The sequence below is a fragment of the Scyliorhinus torazame genome, chromosome 2 (assembly GCF_047496885.1).
Source record: "Scyliorhinus torazame isolate Kashiwa2021f chromosome 2, sScyTor2.1, whole genome shotgun sequence".
Taxonomy (NCBI): Eukaryota; Metazoa; Chordata; class Chondrichthyes; order Carcharhiniformes; family Scyliorhinidae; genus Scyliorhinus; species Scyliorhinus torazame.
Genome location: NC_092708.1, coordinates 64,799,196 through 64,822,908, shown reverse-complemented (window position 1 = coordinate 64,822,908; position 23,713 = coordinate 64,799,196). Strand labels below are relative to the sequence as shown.

The 23,713-nt window shown below is 45.4% G+C and overlaps 1 protein-coding gene across 9 annotated transcripts in view; it reads left to right on the top strand.

Moving 5' to 3' along the window:
* Positions 1–23,713, top strand: part of LOC140388150 (speckle-type POZ protein-like A) — a 392,296-nt gene that overhangs the window by 205,741 nt on the left and 162,842 nt on the right. For 7 of the 9 annotated variants that reach the window (XM_072471935.1, XM_072471910.1, XM_072471926.1 and 4 more), the window contains one exon: positions 1,278–1,403. The gene's annotated coding sequence lies outside the window, so the exon portion shown is untranslated. Of the gene's footprint in view, positions 1–1,277; positions 1,404–9,177; positions 9,340–23,713 lie in introns of all 9 variants that reach the window. The other 2 variants (XM_072471889.1, XM_072471919.1) reach the window with 2 other exon arrangements.

Here is a 23,713-nt window from a genome sequence, read left to right as displayed (position 1 = left end):
ATTTTAGAATTTTCCTTTAACAGTAAGACCATATTACCGTGTTTTTCTTTGTTTCAATGGCACGTAGAACTGCACCTGTGCCATTCTCGCAGCACTGTCAGATGATTGATATATCCTGGTAAGGATAACTTTAGAAGTTTCTTCCCTATTCACGCAGTGGCATGATGGACAATATGATACAATACAGTGAGGGATCATATGTACCGTAATTTAACAGTTTTATTATACTTTACAATTTCCTATGTGAAGATTATAAACTAAAGAACACAACTTGTCTTGTGTGCTGCTCTAGTATTTTAGAAATGTTGACCATTCTTTGAAAATTATATTTCATATTTAATTTTGGTTGAACATGAGTACTGAAAGAAATGAAATGAATGAAAATGAAATGAAAATCGCTTATTGTCACAAGTAGGCTTCAAACAAAGTTACTGTGAAAAGCCCCTAGTCACCACATTCCGGCGCCTGTTCGGGGAGGCTGGTACGGGAATTGAACCGTGCTGCTGGCTTGCCTTGGTCTGCTTTCAAAGCCAACTCTTTAGCCCTGTGCTAAACAGCCCCTGAGAGCTGGCTGCATTTATGTTTCGAGGTGGCCTGGATTAAGGAAGACTTGCTTTATGTAGCTCATTTTGCAGCTTCAGGACAGGCTTTACAGCCAATTAAGTCATTTTGAAGTAGTCACCGTGGGGAAATACAGCAGCCAATTAATGCACAGCAAGGTCCCATAAACAACAATGCACTAATATCCAGATAGCCTGTTTCATTGACACTAGTTGAGGGATAAATGTGTGCAGGACACTGGGGAAAACTCCTATGTTCTTCACATGGTGCCGTAGGATCTTTTATATTGACCTGAGAGGACAAATGAGGCCTCAGTTTAATATTTTATTTGTGAGCACTCTTCAGTGTGTTGCACTGGTGTCACCTTAGAGTTTGTGTTCAAATCTCTGGATTGAGATTATGCAAATACCCCATGCAATGCTCATTAGTTAAATTAGACAATGTTTCAGAGAGGCCTGCCATTAATTGCAGAAAATAGTGTGGGAATATTTTGATTGTTTTTAAATACTTTCTGGTTGATGTTTAGCAATGTACATGATTGCACAATTTGAAGCATTGTGTTGCAACCTTTGTTTTATGTACACAATGCACCATAATGTATAGATTGTTGTATTAGTTAATAGGTTAGAATTTGAACATAGTTAACAATGCAGTGAACATTTATAAAATTAAGTTTTATGTACAAATTAAAAAGCTACGTTTAATTTTTTTTGTAGGTGTGAAGTTTATAGCGATGACGCCACCCTAACCAATATACTTCATACTCCCGAGTGAAGGTAACAGTCTCCAAATAATTGGGATTCACAGATTACAAGGGGCAACCATTGAGGGGCTGCCAGTAGGTGAGTACGCTGTATTTGAAAATCCTAATTTTGCTTTATAGATTAAGAGTATGAGATCTGATTGTGGCATAGAACTATAGATACTTTATGGTGCAGAAAGAGGCCATTCAGCCCATCATGTCGGCACCAGCAAGAAAAACGAAACTAGCCACTCCTTTTAATACCACTTTCCAACACCTGGTCTGTCGCCTTGCAGGTTACAGCACGTTACATTCCATCACTCTCTGGGTGAAAATGTTTTTCCTCATGTCCGCTCTAATCCACCTACCAATCACCTGAAATCTATGCCCCTGATAATTGACCCCTCAGCTTGGGAAAAAAAATATTTTCTTTCTGTCCTATCTAGGCCCCTCATAATTTTGTACCTCCCTTTAACCTCCTCTGTTGTTGGAAAACAACCCTAGCCATCCAATTTCTGGTGCAATTTTCAAGACTTTCCAATAGTCATGTAAATCTTCTCTGCACCTTCTCCAGAGCAATTATGTCCTTCCTGTAATGTGGTGACCAGAAATGTATGCAAAATTCCAACTGTGGTAGGCCTAACCAGTGTTTACACAGTTCCATCATTACATCTCTGTTTTTGTATTCACTACCTTGCTTAATAAAGGAAAGCATTCCATCTGCTTTCTTGACCACCTTGTCCACCTATCCAACCACCTTCAAGGACCTGCGAACATGCACCCCCAAGTTCTCTCACTTCCTCAACCTCTCGCTGACACAAAAATAGGTGGGACAGTAAGTTGCAATGAGGAAATGACTTTACAAATGGATATAGATAGGTTAGGAGAGTGGGGCAAAATGTGGCAGATGGAGTTTAACATGGATAGATGTGAGGTTGTGCATTTGGTTGAAAAAATGGAATTGCAACTTATTATCTAAATGGGGAGAGACTTTGCGATTCTCCGATGCAGAGGGATCTGGGTGTCCTCGTGCATGAGTCTCAGAAAACGAGCATGCAGGTGCAGCAGATAATAAGGAAACCAAATGGAATGTTGGCATTTATAGCAAAAGGAATTGAGTATAAAGGTAAGGAAGTGTTGTTGCAACTATACAAGGCATTGGTAAGATTGCACGTGGAGTATTGTGCACAGTTTTGGTCACCTTATTTGAGGAAAGATATAGTGGCATTGGAGGCAGTTCAGAGGAGGTTCACTATACTGATTCCAGAGATGAGGGGTTTGTTACATGAGGAGCGATTGCCTGTACTCTCTAGAGTTTAGAAGAATTTAAAAAATAAAATAAATTTAGAGTACCCAATTCATTTTTTTCCCCCCAATTAAGGGGCAATTTAATGTATCCAATCCACCTACCCTGCACATCTTTGTGTTGTGGGGGCGAAACCCACGCAAACACTGGGAGAATGTGATAACTCCACACGGACAGTCACCCAGAGTCATTGAACCTGGGACCTCGGCGCCGTAAGGCAGCAGTGCTATTCACTGCACCACCATGCTGCCCTAGAGTTTAGAAGAATGAGGGGGGAACTAATTGAGGTAGACAGAATGCTAAAGGTAAGGATAAAGTAGATGTGGAGCTGATGCTTCCTCTTTTGGGGCATTCTAAAATGAGAGGTCATAATTTAGAATAAGAGGTAGCAAATTTAAAACAGATTTGAGGAAAAACTACTTCTCCCAAAGGGTTGTGAATCTGTGGAATTCGCTACCCCCAGAATGCGGTTAATGCTGGGACAATGAGTAATTTAAGGAGGAGTTAGACAGATTTTTAATTGGTAACGGGTTGAACGGGCAGGATGGTGGAAGAGGCCAGGATGGGATCAGCCATGATCACATTGAGGGCGTTAGGCTCGGAAGGCTCCTGGATCATGTGTTCTAGGGAGAAGATGCTCTGGCTGATTTCGCAATCCAGCTCTTGGTCTGTGCCATTGTAGGTAGCAGATGAGGAACATATCAGCCATGACAGAGTGGCGGAGCAGACCCGATGGGCTGAATGGCTTAATTCTGCTCCTGTATCTTATGTACAAAGTTATCAACTTATGAACTCTCAATATCCTCTCAATGGCCAATTTTTGTGTCATCTGCAAATTTCCCAATCATGCCTCCCATATTTAAGTCTAAATCGTTAATAAATACAACAAACAGCAAGGCCCCCAACACTGAACCTGTGGAACACCATTGGAACCGTTTCATTCACAAAATCATCCATCATTCATTACTCTTTGTTTCCTGTCACTGAGCTAATTTTGGATACAATCTGCCACCTTCCCCTGCATCCCATGAGATTTCACTTTTCTGACCAGTCTGTCATGTGGGACTTTGTCAAATGCCTTACTGAAATCTATGTAGTCAACATCCACTGCACTCCCCTCCTCAATCCTCCCTGGTACCTCCTCAAAAAATTCTATGAAGCTAGTAAGACACGATCTTCCCCTAACAAAACCATGATCAATCCGTGACTTTCTAAGTGAAAAGTCTAAGTGGTTTAAGAGGGTGACAGTTTAAGTGACAGTTATCCTGTCTCTCAGAATTGTTTCAAATAATTTTCCCACTGAATCTACGGCAAGGAAACATGCCCTTCGGCCCAAACTGGTCCATGCCAAACAAAAAGCCCAGCTGAGCTAACTCCATTTGCCTGCATTTGGCCCATATCCCTCTAAACCTTTCCTATCCATGTATCTGTCCAAGTGCCTTTTCAGTGTTGTCAATGGCCCTGCCTCAACCACTTCCTCCGGTAGCTCACTCCACATACGTACCACCCTCTGTATATAATTTTTTTTTTTTTTTAATTGTTCCTCCGGTTCGGATTAATTCTTCCCCCTCTTAACTTAAACCAATGCCCTCTAATATCTCGATTCAGCCAACCCTGAGAAAAAGACTTGAGTGCATTCACCCTATCCATGCCTCTCATGATTTTATACATCTCTATAAGATCACCCCTCAGTCTCCTACACTTCAAAGAAAAAAGTCCTAGCCTGTCCAATCTCTCCCTATAATCTCAGTCCCTTGAGCCCTGGCAACATCCTTGTACATCTCTTCTGCACTCTCTCCAGTTTAATAACATCTTTTCGATAGCAAGGTGACCAAAACTGGACACAAACTGGTGCGGCCTCACCAACGTCCTGCACAACTGCAACATAACTTCCTAACTTCTATACTCCATGCCCTGACTGATGAAGGTGAGCATGCCAAAAGCCTTCTTCACTGCCCTATCACCCAGTGACTCCACCTTTAGAGAACCATGCACCTAACCTCCATGGTCCCTCGTTCCACGATACTCCCTAAGGTCCTACCATTCAATGTGAAAGTCCTACCTTGATTTCACTTTCCAAAATGCAACACCTCGTACCTATCTATATTGAACTCACATTTGCCATTTCTCGGCCCACTTCCCCAGCTGATCAAGATTCTGCTGCAATTTTTGATAACCTTCCTCACTGTCTACAATATCACCGATTCTAGTCTCATCTGCAAACTTATTGATCATGTCTTGTACATTCTCATCTAAATCGTTGATCTAGATAACAAACAGCAATGGGCCCAGCACTGACCCCTGAGGCACACACCACTAGTCACAGGCCTCCATTCCGATAAGCATCCTTCCACCTTTACCCTCTGCTTCCGACCATCAAGCAAATTGTACATTCAATTTGCCAGCTCTCCCTGGATTCCATGTGATCTAACCTTCCAAAGCAGCCTACCATGTGGAACTTTAAAAAGACCTTACTGAAGTCCATATAGACTATGTCAACCGCCCTGCCTTCATCAACCTTCCTGGTCACTTCATCAAAGAACTCTTAATAAATTTGTAAGGCATGATCTCCCATGCACAAAGTTGCGCTGACTACTCCTATTCAAACCATGTTTTTCCAAATGCCTGTATATCTTATCCCTCGGAATCCTCTCTAGTAACTTACCCACCACAGATGTTAGTCTTATCGGTCTATAGTTCCCAGGTTTTTTTTTTTTGCACCCCTTCTTAAATAAGGGCACAACATTTGCTACCCTCCAGTCTTCTGGTACCTCACCCATGGCTAACAATGATGCAGATATCTCAGCCAGGGCTCCCACAATTTCTTCTCTAGCTTCGGGCAGTGTTCTTGGATATACCTGGTCAGGGCCAGGAGATTTATATATATTTAATACGTCCATCACCTCCACTACTGAAATGCGAACTGTCCCCACTATTGTCACTAACCTTCCCAGATTCCCAAGTCTTTCATGTCTTTCTCCACGTTAAACACAGGGCGGCACGATGGCACAGTGGTTAGCACTACTGCCTCACAGCGGCAGGTATCCGGGTTCAATTCCAGCCTCAGGTGATTGTGTGGAGATTGTACGTCCTTCCCGTGCCTGCGTAGTTTCCTCCGGGTGCTCCGGTTTCCTCCCACAGTCCAAAGATGTGCAGGTTAGGTGGATTGGTCATGCTAAATTGCCCTAAGTGTCCAAAAGGTTAGGTATGGTTACAGGGATAGGATGGGGGATGGGCCTTGTTGGGGTGCTCGTTCAGAGGTTTGGTGTAGACTCGATGGGCCGAATGGCCTTCGTCTTCACTGTAGGGATTCTATGATTCTAGTCTATGAAATTATCATTGAGAACCTAGCTCATCTCCTACGCTTCCACACATCTGTGTCCACTTTGGCCCTTGATGGGTCCTATACTCTCTCCAGTTATTCTTTTTCCTTTAGTATACTTAAATAATCCCTTTGTATTGACCTTAATCCTCTCGGCCAAAGCTACCCCATAAACCCTTTTTTGCTCTCCTAATTTCCTTCTTTTTTTCCTTTTTTAAAATAAATTTAAGTACTCAATTCATTTGTTCTAATTAAGGGGCAATTTAGCATGGCCAATCCACCTACCCTGCACATCTTTGGGTTTTGGGGGTGAAACCCACGCAAACACGGGAAGAATGTGTAAACTCCACACAGATAATGACCCAGTGCTGGAATGAAACCTGGGACCTCGGTGCCCTGAGGCAGCAGTGCTAACTGCAGCGCCACCATGCTGCCCTCTAATTTCCTTCTTGAGTATACTCCTGTATCCCCATGTAGACCTCCAGGTAATCCGTTGATTCCAGCTATTTTACCTGAGCCATGCTTCCTCCTTTTTCCTGGCCCAAACCTCAATATGTTTTGTCATCCAGGTTTCCTACTCCTGCCAGCCTTGCCCTTCACCCTAACAGGGACATATAGACCCTGAATTCTAGCTATTTCACTTTTAAAAGCCTCCCACTTACCAAAGGTCCCTTTGCCCTCAAACAAGTTACTCCAATCAACCTTTGCAAGCTCCTGTCTAATTCCATCAAAATTTGCCGTGCCCCAATTTGGAACTTGCACCTGTGGACCAGTTTTGTCCCTTTCCATAACTATTTAAAAATTAATAGAACTATGGTCACTGGTCTCAAAGTGGTCCCCCATCGTCCCTGTGTCACTTGCCCTACCCTATTTCCCAAGAGTAGGTCAGGTTTTGCCCTGTGTAGAGTAGGAGCCTCCACATACTGCCTAGGAAACTTTCCTGAACACACTTAACGAATTTCACCCCATCTAAGCTGTTAACTCTATGGCAGTCCCAGTCTGTGACAGCCCTATTACTCCTGCAATTCTTCCTAATCTCCCTGCTTATTTGTTCTTCCAATTCCTGTTGACTATTTGGGGGCCTACAGTACAACCCCAATAAGGTCACCATCCCCATCTTAAAAGCCTTCCTGGATGATCCCTTGGTTATTTCATTTCTGACTACTGCCGTGATGCTCCCCCTCATCAAAAATGCAACTCCCCCTCCTCTCTTTCCTCCACCTCTGTCCCGCCTAAAGCACCTGTACCTTGGAACATTAAGTTGCCAGTCCTGTTCCTCCCTCAGCCATGTTTCAGTTATGGCTATAATATCTCAGTCCCACGTACCAATTCATGCACTGAATTCATCAGTCTTACCTGTCGGCCCTCTTGCATTGAAATAGATGCAATTTAACCCAACAGGTTTTCCCGCTCCCTGCCTTGCTCCTGCCTATCTATTCAGCTTGCCATTGCTGAGTACTCCATCTCCTTTCTGCCCCTCATTTACTTCTCTGCTGCTGACGATCCCACCCCTCTGCCAATCTAGTTTAAATCCTCCCTTGTAGCACCAGCAAATCTGCCCCCCAGAATATTGATCTCCCTCCAGTTCAGATGCAATTCGTCCCTCTTAAACAGGTCACCTCTGCCCCAGAAAAGATCCCTTGATCTAAAAATCTGAATCCCTGATCCCTGCACCAATTCTTTAACCACGCAAATTCAGACTGAAGTCAGACTGATCTGCCTATAGTTTTCTGGCCTATCCCTCACACTCTTTTTAAGTAATAGTACAGCATTTGCAGACCTAACCTGTACTTAATGAGGATTGGAAAATGATCGTCAGAAAATCTGTTATTTCCTCCCTGGCTTTCTTCACCAGCCGAGGATACAATCCACGTGGCCTGAGTGATTTATCCACCTTAAAGGGTGCCAGTCCGTACAGTACTACTTCTTTCATTCTGCTTATTGTATCTAATATTTTAGACTGCTCAACTAAAATGTCTGCATCATCCCTCTCCTTAGTAAGACAGAAACAAAGTACTCATTAAGAATCCTGCCCACAGCTTCTGAATTAATCACAGCCTGGTATGGCAACTGCTCGGCCCAAGATCGTAAGAAACTAGAGAGTTGTGATCGCAGCCCAGTGTCACGTTAACCTGCCTCCCAACCATTCATTGACTCTATCTACACCTCACGCTGCCTTGGGAAAGCGGTAGCATAATCAATGACCCCTCCCGCCCGGGTTATTCTCTTTTCCAATTTGTTCCATCGGGCAGGAGATATAAAAGATTGCGAACATGCATTAATAGGTTGGGAAACAACTTCTTCCCCGTTGTTACCAGACTCCTGAATGACCCTCTTATGAACTGAACCATCTCTTTACACATCTTCTCTGCTGAGTAGTACTACACTCCGCATGCTTCACCTGATGTCTGTCTATGTAGTTACATTGTGTTTTTATCGTCTGTCCTAAGTTTTTTCATGTATGGAACAATCTGGCTGGACTATACGCAGAACAGTACTTTTCACTGCACTTCGGTACATGTGACGATAAATCAAATCGAACAGCACTACATGTACCTACACCAGATGGACTAGCAATTCAAGAAGGGCGGCACGGTAGTACAGTGGTTAGCACAGTTGCTTCACAACTCCAGGGTCCCAGGTTCAATTCCCGGCTTGGGTCAGTGCCTGTGTGGAGTCTGCATGTTCTCCCCGTGGCTGCGTGGGTTTTCTCCGGGTGCTCCGGTTTCCTCCCACAGTCAAAAGATGTGCAGGTTAGGTAGGTTGGCCATGCTAAATTTCCCTTAGTGTCCGAAAAGGTTGGGTGAGGTTACTGGGTTATGGGGATGGGGTAGAGGTTTGGGCTTGGGTGGGGTGCTCTTTCCAAGGACCAGTGCATACTCAGTGGGCCGAGTGACCGCCTTCTGCACTGTAGATTCTATGAGCTCACCACTACCTTCCTGAGGGAAATTAGGGATAAGCAGCAAATGCTAACCTTGTCAGCTCATTTGGCATGAAAAAATAACAAAACCTAGGTCTTCCCCCATTCTTTTTTCCCCAAATGTACGACGTCAACAACACTGCATTAATTTTTTGTCAACCCATTCCATTAGCCTCACTGTCTTTAAGTCTTTTGATCATTTTTAAGTTCATGTTATTGCTCATCCAACTTTATTAAGTACTTAACTACGCACCATATTCCGAAGGCATATGTGCCTAACAACTGTCACTATTTCCCCCCCCCCACCCCCCGTTTTCATACTGCAGGTAGAAATTCTTGTGACAAATACTTTGCAGCAGCATTCTTAGGAGAGTGACTTTAAGATGAGAGCAGAGGGCATAAACCCAGACTGATGCTTTGGGAGTGGAGTCAGACAGATATCAACATTAACTTGGGATGGTGGGTACCTGTGACAGCTGTTTTCAAGTGTAAGTTAGCTCTTGCTATATTTCTAAATTGCTATGTTTATGAAGATTATTTCAGTATATTCAATAATATTCAAGATTATTTCAGTGATAACTTGACCAGAAGAAAATGCTAAATATCAGTGTAATATGCATGCCAGAAAACAAATTTCAATGCATAAAAAATATACATGGAAACTAAAACATTCAAGTCCATTTATTTCCTGCTTCTACTGATGTTACCTGATCTTAACCAGGGAGACGGCTAAAATTGATTTGTACCCTCCACACACACCCCCCACCCCAACCAACCCCTGCCACTCACAAATGTTGGAAGTTCCCATTACAATGCTTCTTGTTGGAAGTTGTGCATAAGTACACACTGCAAGAATCTGCATCCAACAAAATGTACTCCAGCAAGAGTCAGTACTTTCAGGAGAGCAAGGAAAACCCATCTGGTTCATGAGTGTCCTTTAGGAAAGGAAATCTGCTATCCTTGCAGATGTGACTACATGTGACTCCAGACCCACAGCAATGTGGTTGACTCTTAACTGCCTCAATTCAAGGTCAATAAGGGATGGGGAATAAATGTTGGCTCAGCCGGTGACGGCCACATCCCATGGTTAAATTTTTTTTTAATTGAGTGATGGGAAGGGGCACCATTTGACACCATTCATTCAAAATGTTCTGGAGTCGCTGATTTGTTTGGAAAATTGTTAGTAATGAAAGGTAAACAGATGATGGAAAAAATTCTTGATATTCATTCTGATATTGTTAAAGTCAGTTAAAATGACGAATGTGATATAAAATAGTTACTTTAGAGATACTAGTTAATGTAATGTAGAAATAAGCCACTTTGATTCTGGCAGTTAGGGACAAAGGGATTTGAGACCGCATGGAAAAAGCAGGAAGAGGTGTGTCTATGAGAGTGATGCTGCATTGCTTGGGGCCAGAGAAAGGGATTGGAAGTGAGCCAATCAGAATAGATCAAACAGGTCAGGAGGGACATAGGCTGACCTAAGGGCGTCGAGTATGTGAAACTTGATACCATTTGAATTGATTTTGCAGAGATCCTTTTGTCTCTTTGTTCAGTCGCTTTCTGGAGGGTAAGAGACTGGATGTCTCTTATGTTTCTGTAAGATGAATTAAGCTTGCAAGCTAAATAAATAACTTCTTTTTACGTGCAAATCCATCTCAACTTTTATTGAGGCCAGACTGACAGAGAAAGAAATTTGGGAATCAACAAAAATGCTCCAGATGTTAAAGCTATTGCAGGTGATCAGATTAAAATGTTATAATTAATGACATTGACGAGCGATTTGTTTTATTTCTACAAACTATGTGAAACCTGATTTTGCATTTTGCCCTCTTGTTTTTGGACTAGCAGAGTTTGTTTTTTGTCCTATTCCCTTTCCTGAACAAGTGCAAGGGATGGCACAGTGGTTAGCACTGCTGCCTCACAGCGCCAGGGACCTGGGTTCAATTCCTGCCTTGGGTGACTTTCCGGGTGGAGTTTGCACTATCCTGTGCCTGCGTGGGTTTCCTCCAGGTGCTCCGGTTTCCTCCCACAGTCCAAAGATGTGCAGGTTAGGTGGATTGGCCATGATAAAATTGGGTATAGGGTGAGTGGAATGGGCCTAGATAGGGTGCTCTTTCAGACGGTCAGCGCGGACTTGATGAGCTGAATGGCCTCCTGCACTGTGGGGCTGCTATTGGATCTATTCCATTACTTTTTTTTTGTAAGCTCTTCTTCCTGTCATTTAATTTGAATGCAAATCAAAACTTGGTTATATAATGTCACTTAAATGTACTTCCTTTGAAAGGCACCAGAGCAAGCTCACAGCAGCTGCAATTTAACTCAAGTAATTGTAACAAAATATATTTTTGTGTATTAAAAAGATGAAATACATAGCACCCTTCACAACTTCAGGATGTCTCAAACAGCCATTGAGATGCAAATTCATGTAGATTCATAGAATTTACAGTGCGGAAGGAGGTCATTTGACCCATCGAGTCTACACCGGGCCTTGGAAAGAGCACATTACTTAATCTCACACCTCTCCACCCTAACCCCATAACCCAGTAACCCCACCTAACCTTCTGGACACTAAGGGGCAGTTTAGCATGGCCAATACCACCTAACCTGCACATCTTTGGACTGTGGGTGGAAACTGAAGCACCCGGAGGAAACCCACGTAGACACATGGAGAATGTGCAAACTCACAGTCACCTGAGGCCGGAATTAAACCCGGGACCCTGGAGTTCTGATGCAGCAGTGCTAACCACTGTGCCACCTTGCCACCCAATTCCTTTTTACTAATTCACAACAAGTGAAAGATCTAAAGCCTTGAATCAAACAGGAAATGGCCAGTCTGTTTGACGCATTTTACCTTGGAACCCAGATAACGATGCCCAAGATCGGGTTGCCGATTGAGTATTCCTAGGGGATCACTCCGTGCCAGAAACATTAACGTGTCTTTTCTTGCTGTGGATGTTCGAACAATTCTTGTTTTTTCATCAAGACCTAGAGCTTTTGGTGCGTTTTGTTATTGATGGAATATTTGTGTAATCCATCCCATTCGTTTTCAAAAGGTACTTAAATTACTAAATACTGGGGACAGTGATTTTGATCTTCTGTGTTCGGATTGCAGATGTGTGTCGAGCAAGTGCTTCTTTAAAACCCCTTTTGATGTGCAGCAGCTGTTAATTGTAGGTTTATCGGGGGGTGGGGCCATGATTGTTTGAGGTCAATCTTCCCAGTCCCAGGACATCACTGCAAGAGTTCCTCAGGATGGGTCCTAGGCCCATCTATCTTCAGCTGCTTCATCAGTGACCTTCCCTCCATCATAAGGTTAGAAGTCGAGATGTGCAATCGTTAGCGAACAATGTTCAACACCATTTGCAACTGCTCAGATACAGAGCAGTCTGTGTCCATATGCAGCAAGACTGGATGACATTTGGGCTTTGGCTTGTTATATTTGTGCAACGTGTGCCGGGCAATGACTGTCTCCAAGAGAGAATCCAACCATCTCCCCGTGGCATTTGATATCAGTATAATGGCTGAATCCCCCACTATCAACATCCTGGAGGTGGGGGGGTTACTATTGACCAGCATCCAAATTGAACCAGCTATATGGCTCCAAGAACAGGTCAGAGGCTGAGCATTATATGGGGAATAACTCACCTGACTTCCCAAAGCCTGTCCACCATCTATCCGGCACAGGTCCGTTGTGTGCACTGGTGCACAATGCCAGGTAGAAATGTGTACTATCTGGGGAATTCCCTGGAGCAACTAATTTGATAGTACCTTTCAAACCCGTGATCTCTCTACCACCAAAAAGGAAAAAGGCAGCAGATGAATGGAACACTGCCATCAGGTTTCCTTACAAGTGGATGTGAGAGTATTGGCTAAGTTGTTGGCGGGGACGATAGAGGACTGTGTCCCGGGGGTGGTTGCAGAAGATCAAACAGGCTTCGTGAAGGGCAGGCAGTTCGCGAATGTGGTGATGAATCCGTCGGGGGCTCTGGTACCGGCGAGGGTAGTGTCCATGGACGAGGAGAAAGCATTTGATCGGGTGTAGTGGCGGTACTTGTTTGAGATTTTGGGAAGGTTTGGGTGTGGGCCGAGATTTGTGACATGTGCGGTTGCTGTATGTGGCACCAAGGACAAGGAAGCATGATATGAGCTCACAAAGCTTTGACTACATAGGGGTACGAGGCAGGGGTGCCCGCTGATGCTGTTTGCGCTGGCCATAGAGCTGTTGGTGATGGCTCTCAGGGGGTCGGCGGAGTGGCGGGGGATTATGAGGAGTCAGCGGGAGCATCGGGTGTCGCTTTGTGACGATGACCTCTAGCTGTATGTTTTGGATCCGTTGGAGAGTATGGGAAGGATTATGGGCCTGCTGGGGAGGTTTGGAGGGTTCTTGGGGTACAAACTGATTGTAGGGAAAAGTGAGGTATTCCCGGTGAATGAGATGGGTCAGCGGGCTAATTTAGGGGGGATGCCATTTACGGTAGTGAGGGATAGGTTTAGGTATTTGGGGATTCAGGTAGCGAGGGAATAGACGGGGCTCCATAAAGTGGAACTTAACAAAGCTGGAGGAGATCAGGGAGGATCTTAGGAGGTGGGATACACGGCACTTAACGTTGGTGGGGAGAGTCCAAGTGGTGAAAATGAATATTTTGCCGAGGTTCTTGTTTATCTTTCAAGCTCTCCTGATCTTTATACCAAAGGCCTTTTTCCGGAAAGTGGACACAATCATTTTGGACATTTTATGGGCGGGGAAGATGCTGAGGGCGGGAGGACTCTGCTAAAGAGGTAGAGGCAGCAGGGGGTGCTTAGCATGGTTGAACTTGCTTCATTATTATTGGGTGACGAATATGGACAAGGTGCGGCGGTGGTGAGAAGGAGAAGGGGTAGGGTGGGTTAGAATGGAGGAGGAATCTTGTAAGTGGTCTAGTTTGAGGGCTATGGTGATGGCAGCGTTGCCAATGGCTCCCAAGTAGGTATTCAGGGAGCCCGGTGGTGCAATCCACGGTGAAGATATAGAATCAGTTGAGGAGGTATTTTCGGGTGGAAGGGATGTTTTTGCTAATGCTGCTGTGCGATGGAGGGAAGTGGGGCTTGTCAAGGTGAGGGATTTGTATTTGGAGGAAGGGTTCGCCAGTCTGGAGGAGCTAAGGGAGAGGGTAGAGCTGCTAAAGGGGAGCAAGTTCAGGTATCTGCACGTCAGGGACTTTGGGCAATGGGCAAAAGGTCTGGAGGGGGTTCCCTAGGTTGCCGGGATACACCCTGCTGGAGCGATTGCTGCTTCCGGATGTGGAAGGGGTGGGAAGAATTGGGGATATATACAAGTGGCTGGGGGAACAGGGAGGTGAGCGGGTGGTGAAGATCAAAGAGAAATGGGAAGCGGAGTTGGGAGGGGAAATCAATTCGGGAATATGGAGTGCGGCACTGCATTGGGTAAATGGGACGGGATCTCTTCTTGTGCAAGGATAACCCTGAAGTGTAAGCTGGTGCACAGGGTGCCTATAACTCGGGCGAGAATGAATGGGTTCTTTCAGCGGATAGCAGATGAGTGTGAGAGGTGTGGGCGGGGCTAAGCGAATCACGCGCACATGTTTTGGTGTTGCGGAAAATTGGGAAGATTCTGGGCGGGAGTGTTTGTGGTCTTAGTCAGGATAGTGCAGGAGAAGGTGGACCCAGAGCCTTTGGTGGCGATATTTGGGGTTTCAGAGAAGTCGGAGCTCATGGAGAGGAGGAAGGCCGATGTCTTGGCCTTCGCCTCTCTGATTGCATGGCGGCAAATTTTGCTGGAGTGACGGTCGGCATTGCCACCCGGGGTAGCGGCTTGGTTGGGTGACCTGTATGATTTCCTGCGGTTAGAGAAGATAAAGTATGAGTTAAGGGGCTCAACAGGGGAGTTTGAGAGAAGGTGGGGGTTGTTTGTGACCATGTTTAGAGCAGTTCGTCACAGGGGGGTGGGGGGGTGAAAAAGGGGTAAAATCTGTACAGACTGTTGTGGGAAAATCAACCACTTCAGGAGTCAGACTTGCTGTGTCCAATTAGTGCAGTTTATTGTTACACGAAGCTTCGGGAGAAAGCGTACGTACCCCGCGGTACGGTAGCCAGCCTTTCTCGTGGTTTGAATGGCAGTCATTCATTTTATACTTTGGGTTCACAATGGGCCCAGATACAAAACAATTATCACCTTGTTATCTTTAAACAGCCACTTCGGGTTCACAATGAGCCCAGATACAAAACAATTATCACCTTGTTATCTTTAAACATTTTATAGATTGTACATCGCTATTTGTAAGCGTTTTGCCATTTACACATGGTTATAGTTAAAGAGGTTTTACAGGTTACAGGTAGCAGCAGGAAAGCAGTATCGATTGTCCCTTTGTTTTAGGAAATGGCCCAAGATATCCGTATTAGCATATCATTGTGTACACCTTGGCTGAAGTCCGCTTTATTCAAGTGGTGTCCTGCATTTATGTATTTCTTAATCTTCCTGTCTGGCTCCCTTTGTCCTGGATCTGTTCCCATCTGTCCCACTGGCACCCCGCTGGGCTCCAGGCATCAGTTATGTCTGCTTTATTCTCTGTGTCTCCATCTTGTGTGTCAGGCAGCCATCTTCTGTACCAAGTGCCCTTCTGAACCATTTCCCACTTCAAGACTATATAATTGATTGTTGGGAAGTACGTTTCCTGGAGTGTTTATTTGCTGTAACCCATGTTGATGCATTATTGTAATAAAATTTACATTTGGGGGAAAAAAAAAGTTTCCTTCCAAGCATGCAACATTCTGATTTGGAATCAGGGGCGGGATTCTCCGACCCCCCCCGCCAGGTCGGAGAATCGCCGGGGGCTGGCGTGAATCCCCCCCCCCGCCGGTTGCCGAATTCTCCGGCACCGGATATTCGGCAGGGGTGGGAATCGTGCCGTGCCAGTTGGCGGCCCCTCCCCCCCGCGATTGTCCGGCCCGTGATGGGCCAAAGTCCCGCTGCTGGAATGCCTGTCCCGCTGGCAAGAATCAAACCACCTCTCTTACCGGCGGGACAAGGCGGTGCGGGCGGGGTCCTGGGGCGCAGGGCGACCTGGCCCTGGGGGGTGCCCCCACGGTGGCCTGGCCCACGATCGGGGCCCGCCCACCGAACCGCGGGTGGGCCTGTGCCGTGGGGGCACTCTTTTCCTTCCATCTTCGCCATGGTCTCCACTATGGCGGAGGCGGAAGGGGCCCCCTCCACTGCGCATGCGTGGAGATGCCGTGAGCGGCCGCTGACGCTCCCGCGCATGCGCCGCACGTCAAAGTCAATTCCACGCCAGCTGGCGGGGCACCAAAGGCCTTTCCCGCCAGCTGGCGGAGCGGAAATCAGTCCGGCGCGGGCCTAGCCCCTCAAGGTGAGGGCTTTGCCACCCAAGATGTGGAGAATTCCGCACCTTTGGGGCGGCGCGATGCTGGACTGATTCGCGCTGTTTTTGGCGCCGGTCGGCGGACATCGCGCCGATTGCGGAGAATCCCGCCCCAGATTGTCATTCTTCCACTGTCTCTCAGTCAAAACCTGGAACTCCCTTTCTAACAACACTGTGGATATACCTGCATTACTAGGACGGCAGCGGTTCAAGAAGGCGGATCAGCAGCACCTTCTCAAAGGCAATTGGGGGTGGGAATTAAATGCTGACATAGCCAGTGGCGCCCCCATTTTGCAACTACCAAGGCATGAAAGTTTTTCTACAACCTTGAGATTGGTGCCATGATATGTTTGATGCTTCTTAGATTTTGCCAGTGTTATGACCCAGGGTTTAGAGAAACCCAAAGTGTATCATGGAGTTCACCTGACCCACAACTTTTAATAGATTGTGGTATGGGAAGCACACAGCCCACTCTACAGGTGTGGTACGGGAGAAATGGAAAAGTATTTTTTAAAGCAAAACAATGTTTATTCTATGAACTCAAGTTAACATTTTTAAAACATACAGTGAACATCTGAGCAACCATCAATTCAAATACAACCCCCAAAGAATACAACACTAAGTAATCCTTAATAACTTCCCAAACACCATCCAAAAGACAAAAGGAACACCTTTTAACAGAAGCGCATCAGGTTTGCATTCACTACTGCGAACATTTATAATTCTGAATTCACCAAATGATCACGAGATAGTCTTTTCATGGCAGAGCGAACAGCAGTACACCTGCTATGTCTGACTTCAGCTCCAACACTGAAAACGAAACTAAAACACACCTTGCAGCAAACAGCCTAAAGCAAAAGTAAAAAGCTGACAGGCAGCCCAGCTCCACCCACACTCTTACATCAATGATAAACACCCATTTCTTAAAGGTACTCTCACATGACACTTAATGCTAGCTGAAGCATAACCTTAGTCTCAGAGACACTGATTTGATGAGCAAAGCTTTTGGCAACACTCGAGAATTTGTTTGCCATCAGCTGGATGTCTTCCTTTTTGTTAACAGTTAGGTCACTGTCCTCTGCATACAGAGCTCTCTGTTTACTGCATCTGACTTTGGTGGAGGTACAGTCTGGAGAGGTGGAAAGGTGGCATGATCACTACATTGATCTTCTCAACAGAGACTCCCACATTTCAACAGATTCTCTGCATCAAACTGAGCAGTTGCCTGAGAAAGAAAGTCTGTCTGTTCCTCATTTCAAAGCGGTGATAAAATATAGAACATAGAACAGTACAGCACAGAACAGGCCCTTCGGCCCTCGATGTTGTGCCGAGCATGAGGAAATCAGATCAACCAACAAGGCAAAGTTCCTGGCCCAGAAAGCAATCCAGTGGAGGTTTGGAAGTGTAATAGTACAGAGCTCATCAACAAATAGCCATCTTTCAGAATATCTTGGATCAGGAAAAAGTTCTGATGTAGCCAGCATTTGGAAGCAGAAAGATCTACAATTGGATGCGGTAACAACCGAAGAATAAGTCTTCTCTCATTTTCAGGGAAGAGCGTTACAAGGATCCTATTAAACAGTCTATTAGACAGCCTCATAAATGATGTCGTCCCAGAATCACAGTGTGATTTTAAGGCTAACTGTAGGCCAGCTAAACAGTGTTTGCAGCAAGCGATCCACAAGAAATGTGCATGTTTGTTCGTCAACATAACTAAAGTTTTGATAGTGTGAGATGCCAAGGTCTGTGACACTAGTTCTCCAAGCTAAGATGTCAGAACAAATTTGTCAAAACCCTTTGCCTACTGCATGATGGCATTAATCGGCGTGTTTGTGCCTGTGGTGAGATGTTCAATTTCTTTGTGGTAACCACTGATGTAAAGTGAGGATGCATTGTGGCTCCCTAACTCTTGAATTCCTTATTTGCTGCAATGTTTAAGGAAGTCACCAAAGCATGCCTTCAGGAATCAATAGTGGTGGAGTACTGTTCACTTGTCTGCTCCCTGTGAAAGTAAATGGACTGTAGTCTGAATTGTACATTGATGGATTGTACACTAAATCAATATTTCAAAGCTGAATTGATAGATAGTGTCAGAGCTGTATTTGTTCCTTGAATGTTACTGCACTCTTCATGGATGTGTTGGAAAAGTCAGGCAAATTTTGCTTCTGAGAGAGCACAAGATCCATTACCATGGTGGTACTGCTAAACCTCAGTAAAAGAAATAGTATAAAAGCTAGAAATGTAATTATGGTCTGTAGGACTACCTGGGAATTTACAAATCTTTGTACTGATCATTTTTGGAGCCCTATAGTGATTACCGCACAGAAGGTGGGCCAGTAGTCCCATCAAGAAGCTGTTGGCTCTCTGTAGTGCAATCCCGTTATTCCTATTTCCTTGTTCTATACCTGTAGTCCTGTCTGTTTATTATTTCCCTCAAGTGCCTATGCAGTTTCCTTTTTAAAATTGTGAATCCACCATCCTCATGGCAGCAAGTCACTACCGGGTTGTTACCACTGCAGGGTTGTTCTCTTGCACCCCCCCCCCCCCCCCCCCCCCCCAAATCATACCTCTTGCCCAAAACCTTACAACTGCATCCCCCAGTCTTTGCTTCATCAGCCAACGGGAACAGCTTTTCTTTGTCTCCCTTATCTAATACTTTCATAATCCTGTACACTTCTATCAAATCTCCACTGAATCTTCTTTGCTTCAAGGCCAGTATTCCCAGCTTCTACAACTTAACTTAGCAAAATTCTTTGTTTCCAGACCAGTGTTGTCAAGACCATGAATAAAAGAGCTAAACTCAAGAGGTGAGGTGGAAGTGACTGCCCTTCACATCAAGGCAACATTAGACTGTGTGGCATCAAGGAGTCCTAACAAAATTGAAGTAAATGAGAAATGGAAGGAAAACTCTCCACTAGTTGGAATCATATTGAGCACAAAGAAAGGTGGTTGTGGTTTTTGGTGGTCAGTCATCTCGATCCCAGGACATCACTGTAGGCATTCCTCAGGGTAGTGTGCTGGGCCCAACCATATTCAGCTGCTTCAACAGTGACCTTCTCTCCATCTGAATGGTGGTGTTTGCTATGCAGTGTTCAGCGCCATTTGAAACTTATCAGAGACACAAGCAGTCCCTGTGCATATGTCCTGGACACTATTCAGGCTTGGGCAAGTAACATTAGCACCACTCAAATACCAAGCAATGGTCATCTCCAACAAGAGAAAACCTAACCATCTCCCCCTGACATTCAATGGCATTACAAATGCTGAATCCTCCTCTATCAACATCCTGGGAGTTAATATGGATTAGAAACCGAACCAGACCGGCCATATAAATAGCATGGCTACAAGAGCATTTCAGAGGCTGGGAGTTCTGCAGAGAGTAACTCGCCATCTGACTCACCAAAGCCCGCCTATCATTTACAAGGCACTTGTCAGGGGTATGATGGAATACTCTCCACTTGCCTGGATGAGTGCAGCCCTAACAACCCAAGACACTCATCACCATCCAGGTAAAGCAGATGCTTGATTGCCATCCCAGTCGCCATCTTAAACATTCACTTCCTCCACCAACAATGAACATTGGCAGCAGTGTGTATCATCTACAAGATGGACTGCAGAAACTCCTCAAACCTCCTTCAGCAGTACCTTCCAAACCCGCGAACTCTGCTACCTAGAAGGAGAAGGGCAGCCAATGCATGGGAACACCACTACCTGCCATTTCCCTTCCAAACCATACACCAACCTAACTTGGAAGTTTATAATTGTTCCTTCATTGTCACTCGGTCAAAATCCTGGAACTTCTTCCTAACGGCATTGTATGCATACCTACACCACATCGACTGCAGCATTTCAAGGAGGTAGGTCACCACCACCTTCTCGAGGGCAAATAGGGATGGGTAATAAATGTTGGCCTGGCAGTGACGCCCGCATTCCATGAACGAGTAGAAATAATGAATTGAGACAGGTTTGAAGTTGGGCAATGTTAATGGGGGGAATGAGCACCTTTCAGGCAATAATATGAGATTGGAAATCCACCTCTGGATTAAACATGATGCCAAGTTTGCAAACAGACTGGCATAATTTCAGATGGTTGCCAGGGACAGGAATGGCGTTTGAAGCAGGATTTGACTTTTGGGGACCTGAGGCAATGTTATGGGAGTAGGAAGAGAAACCATTGCAAATGATACTCTAGCTGTGATTCAATAAGAATGGAACCAGGTGTGAGCATTCTCATCAAATTGGATGGTGGTGTCGAGGAATTTGATAAACTGTGACGGGCTAAAGTCTGGTCAAGAAGGATGAGGAAGGATAATTTATCTTTGTCACAGCCACTTACGAAGCTTCGACAAGGTCCATTTCAGTATTGTGGCAAGAACAGGAAACTGATTAGAGGGATTCAAACACTGGGTTCTTGGAAAGATGGGCATTGATTTGGGCAAGTAGGGTGGAGGGGGGCTGATTACAAAACATTTAAGATTTGGGAGCAGAAATGGATGTTTTAGATGTGGCATGGAGATTGGAGTCGAGGGTTATTTCTTTGAGGAAAAGGGTGATGTGGCCAATTTAATGGAGGATGGAATAATACCTGAAGAGAGAATTGTTAACAATGAGGTTAACATGGTGACCAAGAGGGGGAATTGGTGGCGAACAGTTTAGTGGGAATAGGGTATAATAAGCAGGAGGTGGGTCTCGAGGAAAAAATAAGCTCCGAGAGGCGGTGAAGAGTGATTCGAAGAAAAGGTGGAGAAAGGTGATTGTTCAGGGCTAGGACAAATGGAGTAGGGAGGGTCAGGGTGTGTGTGTGTGTGTGTGTGGGGGGGGTAGGGTTGGTAAGATTGAAAGGAAGTCTGGCCTGGTGGGCTAGTCGAAGGGAGGGACATGGCAGTGACATTTGAATGGGTGCTCTATCTTGATGACAAAGAAGTCCATAAGTTCCTTACACTTCTGGAAGTCAGGGTGGAAGGGACAAGCGAGGGGATTTTTAAAGATTGTTCTTGGAAGAGAAAATAAATCCGGGGTTATATTTGTTATATTCCAGGATGATCCTGGAATACTGAGCAGTTTTTGTTACGTAATCTGATAGTTCTTAATATGGTCCAGCTCGATCTGATGGTGAATGGCGAAACCACTTGTTGTCCTCCTTATCCTTCTAAGTCTGCCTCTCTTATAAATGCAGATTCTGGTAAAATCTTGAACTAGACAAATGCATTCCTTGTTGAATTGTTTCAATTTTTTTAAATTGTGATTTAGTTGTAGGAAGCATTTGAAGCTCAAGATCTAAATGTGTATAGTAGATCGTCACGTGTACTGAGGTACATGAAAGGTATTGTTCTGCATACAGTCCAGACAGATCGTTCCATACATGGAAAAAAACCCTAGAGGACGTACATAAATACACAATGTAAATACATCGGCACAGGCAATAGGTGAGCATACGAGGTGCAATACAACTTAGTCGAGAAGATGTGTGAAGAGATCAGTTCAGTCCATAAGAGGGCCATTCAGGAATCTGGTAAATTAAATGAAAATTGCTTATTGTCACAAGTAAGCTTCAAATGAAGTTACTGTGAAAAGCCCCAAATTGCCACATTCCGGCGCCTGTTCGGGGAGGCTGGTACGGGAATTGAACCGTGCTGCTGGCCTGCCTTGGTCTGCTTTAAAAGCCAGCTATTTTAGCCGTGTGCTAAGAAGCTGTATTTGACCCTGTTAGTGGGTGTTCTCAAACTTTTAATCTCCTGCCCGATGGAAGAAGTTGGAAGAGTGAATAAGCTGGGTGGGAGGGGTCTTTGATTATGCTGTCCGCTTTCCCAAGGCAGTGGGAGGTGTAGACAGAGTCAATGGATGGAAGGCGAGTTTGTGTGATGGACTGGGCTGTGTTCATGACTCTTGTAGTTTCTTATGGTCTTGGGCAGGCAGTTGCCATACCAGGCTGTGAAGCAGCCAGATCGGCCTTGGGCAGAGCAGTTGCAGCCAGATAGGATGCTTTCTGGTAAGAGTCGATGTGGACATAATGAAATGAAATGAAATGAAAATCGCTTATTGTCACAAATAGGCTTCAAATGAAGTTACTGTGAAAAGCCCCTAGTCACCACATTGAGGCACCTGTTCGGGGAGGCTGTTACGGGAATTGAACCGTGCTGCTGGCCTGCCTTGGTCTGCTTTTAAAGCCGGCTATTTAGCCCTGTGCTACATACTGAATTTCCTGAGGAAGTATCGACGCTGTTTTGCTCTCTTGGTCATAGCATCAATGTGGGTGGACCAGGACAGATTGTTGGTGATGTGCACATCTAGCAATTTGAAGCTGTCAACCACTCCACCATTGATGCAGATGGGTGTGTGCGATACTTTAGTTCCTGAAGTCAATGACCAGCTCTTCAATTTTGCTGGCATTGAGGGAGAGATTGTTGTTGTTACACGACTCCAAAGTTCTCTATCTCCCTCCTGTATTCTGACTCATCATTGTTCGAGATTCGACCCACAACGGTCCTGTCATCAGCAAACTTGTAGATAGAGTTGGAGCCAAATTTTGCCACACAGTAGTGTGTGTATAGAGAGTATAGTAAGGGGCTAAGTACGTCGGCTTGCAGGGCTCTAGTATTGAGGACTATCATGGAGGAGGTGTTGTTTATCCTTACTGGCTGTGGTCTATGGGTCAGGAAGTCGAGGATCCAGTTGCAGAGGGGCATAACAGCGCCGGAGGAGAGAGCCGGGAGATTTAAAAAGCGCGGGAGGAGAGAGCCAGGACAGCGAAAACAGCGCCGGAGGAGAGAGCCGGGAGATTTAAAAAGCGCGTGAGGAGTGAGCCGGGACAGCGAAAACAGCGCCGGAGGAGAGAGCAGGGAGATTTTAAAAGCGCGGGAGGAGAGAGCCGGGGCAGTGAAAACAAAGCCGGAGGAGAGAGCCGGGAGATTTAAAAAGCGCGGGAGGAGAGAGCGGGGCAGTGAAAACAGCGCCGGAGGAGAGAGCCGGGCGATTTAAAAAGCGCGGGAGGAGAGAGCCGGCACAGCGAAAACAGGCTGGAGGAGAGAGCCGGGAGATTTAAAAAGCTCGGGAGGAGAGAGCCGGGACAGTGCTGGGAGAGGTGAGTGCACAAAAGGTGTGGCAGGAGTGCCTTTAGACACGGAGTGCTGATTGGAACAGAGTGCATCTGAGTTTAGGTGAGTGACTGAGTGCTGATTGGAACAGAGTGCATCTGAGTTTAGGTGAGTGACTGAGTGCTGATTGGAACAGAGTGCATCTGAGTTTAGGTGAGTGACTGAGTTCGGGTGAGTGGTGAGAGAGGGCTGTGTTTTTGTTGGTGTTTGGGTTTATCCTTGAGGTTCTATAAAAAAATTTTTTTTTAGAAATATTTAAATTAATTGACAAGTTGAATATGGCTGGACAGGTGATTTGCAGTTGCTGTATGATGATGGAACTGGTGGATCCCATTGAGACCGTCAGTGACCACATCTGCAGCAAGTGTTGTCTGCTCGAGGAACTTTGG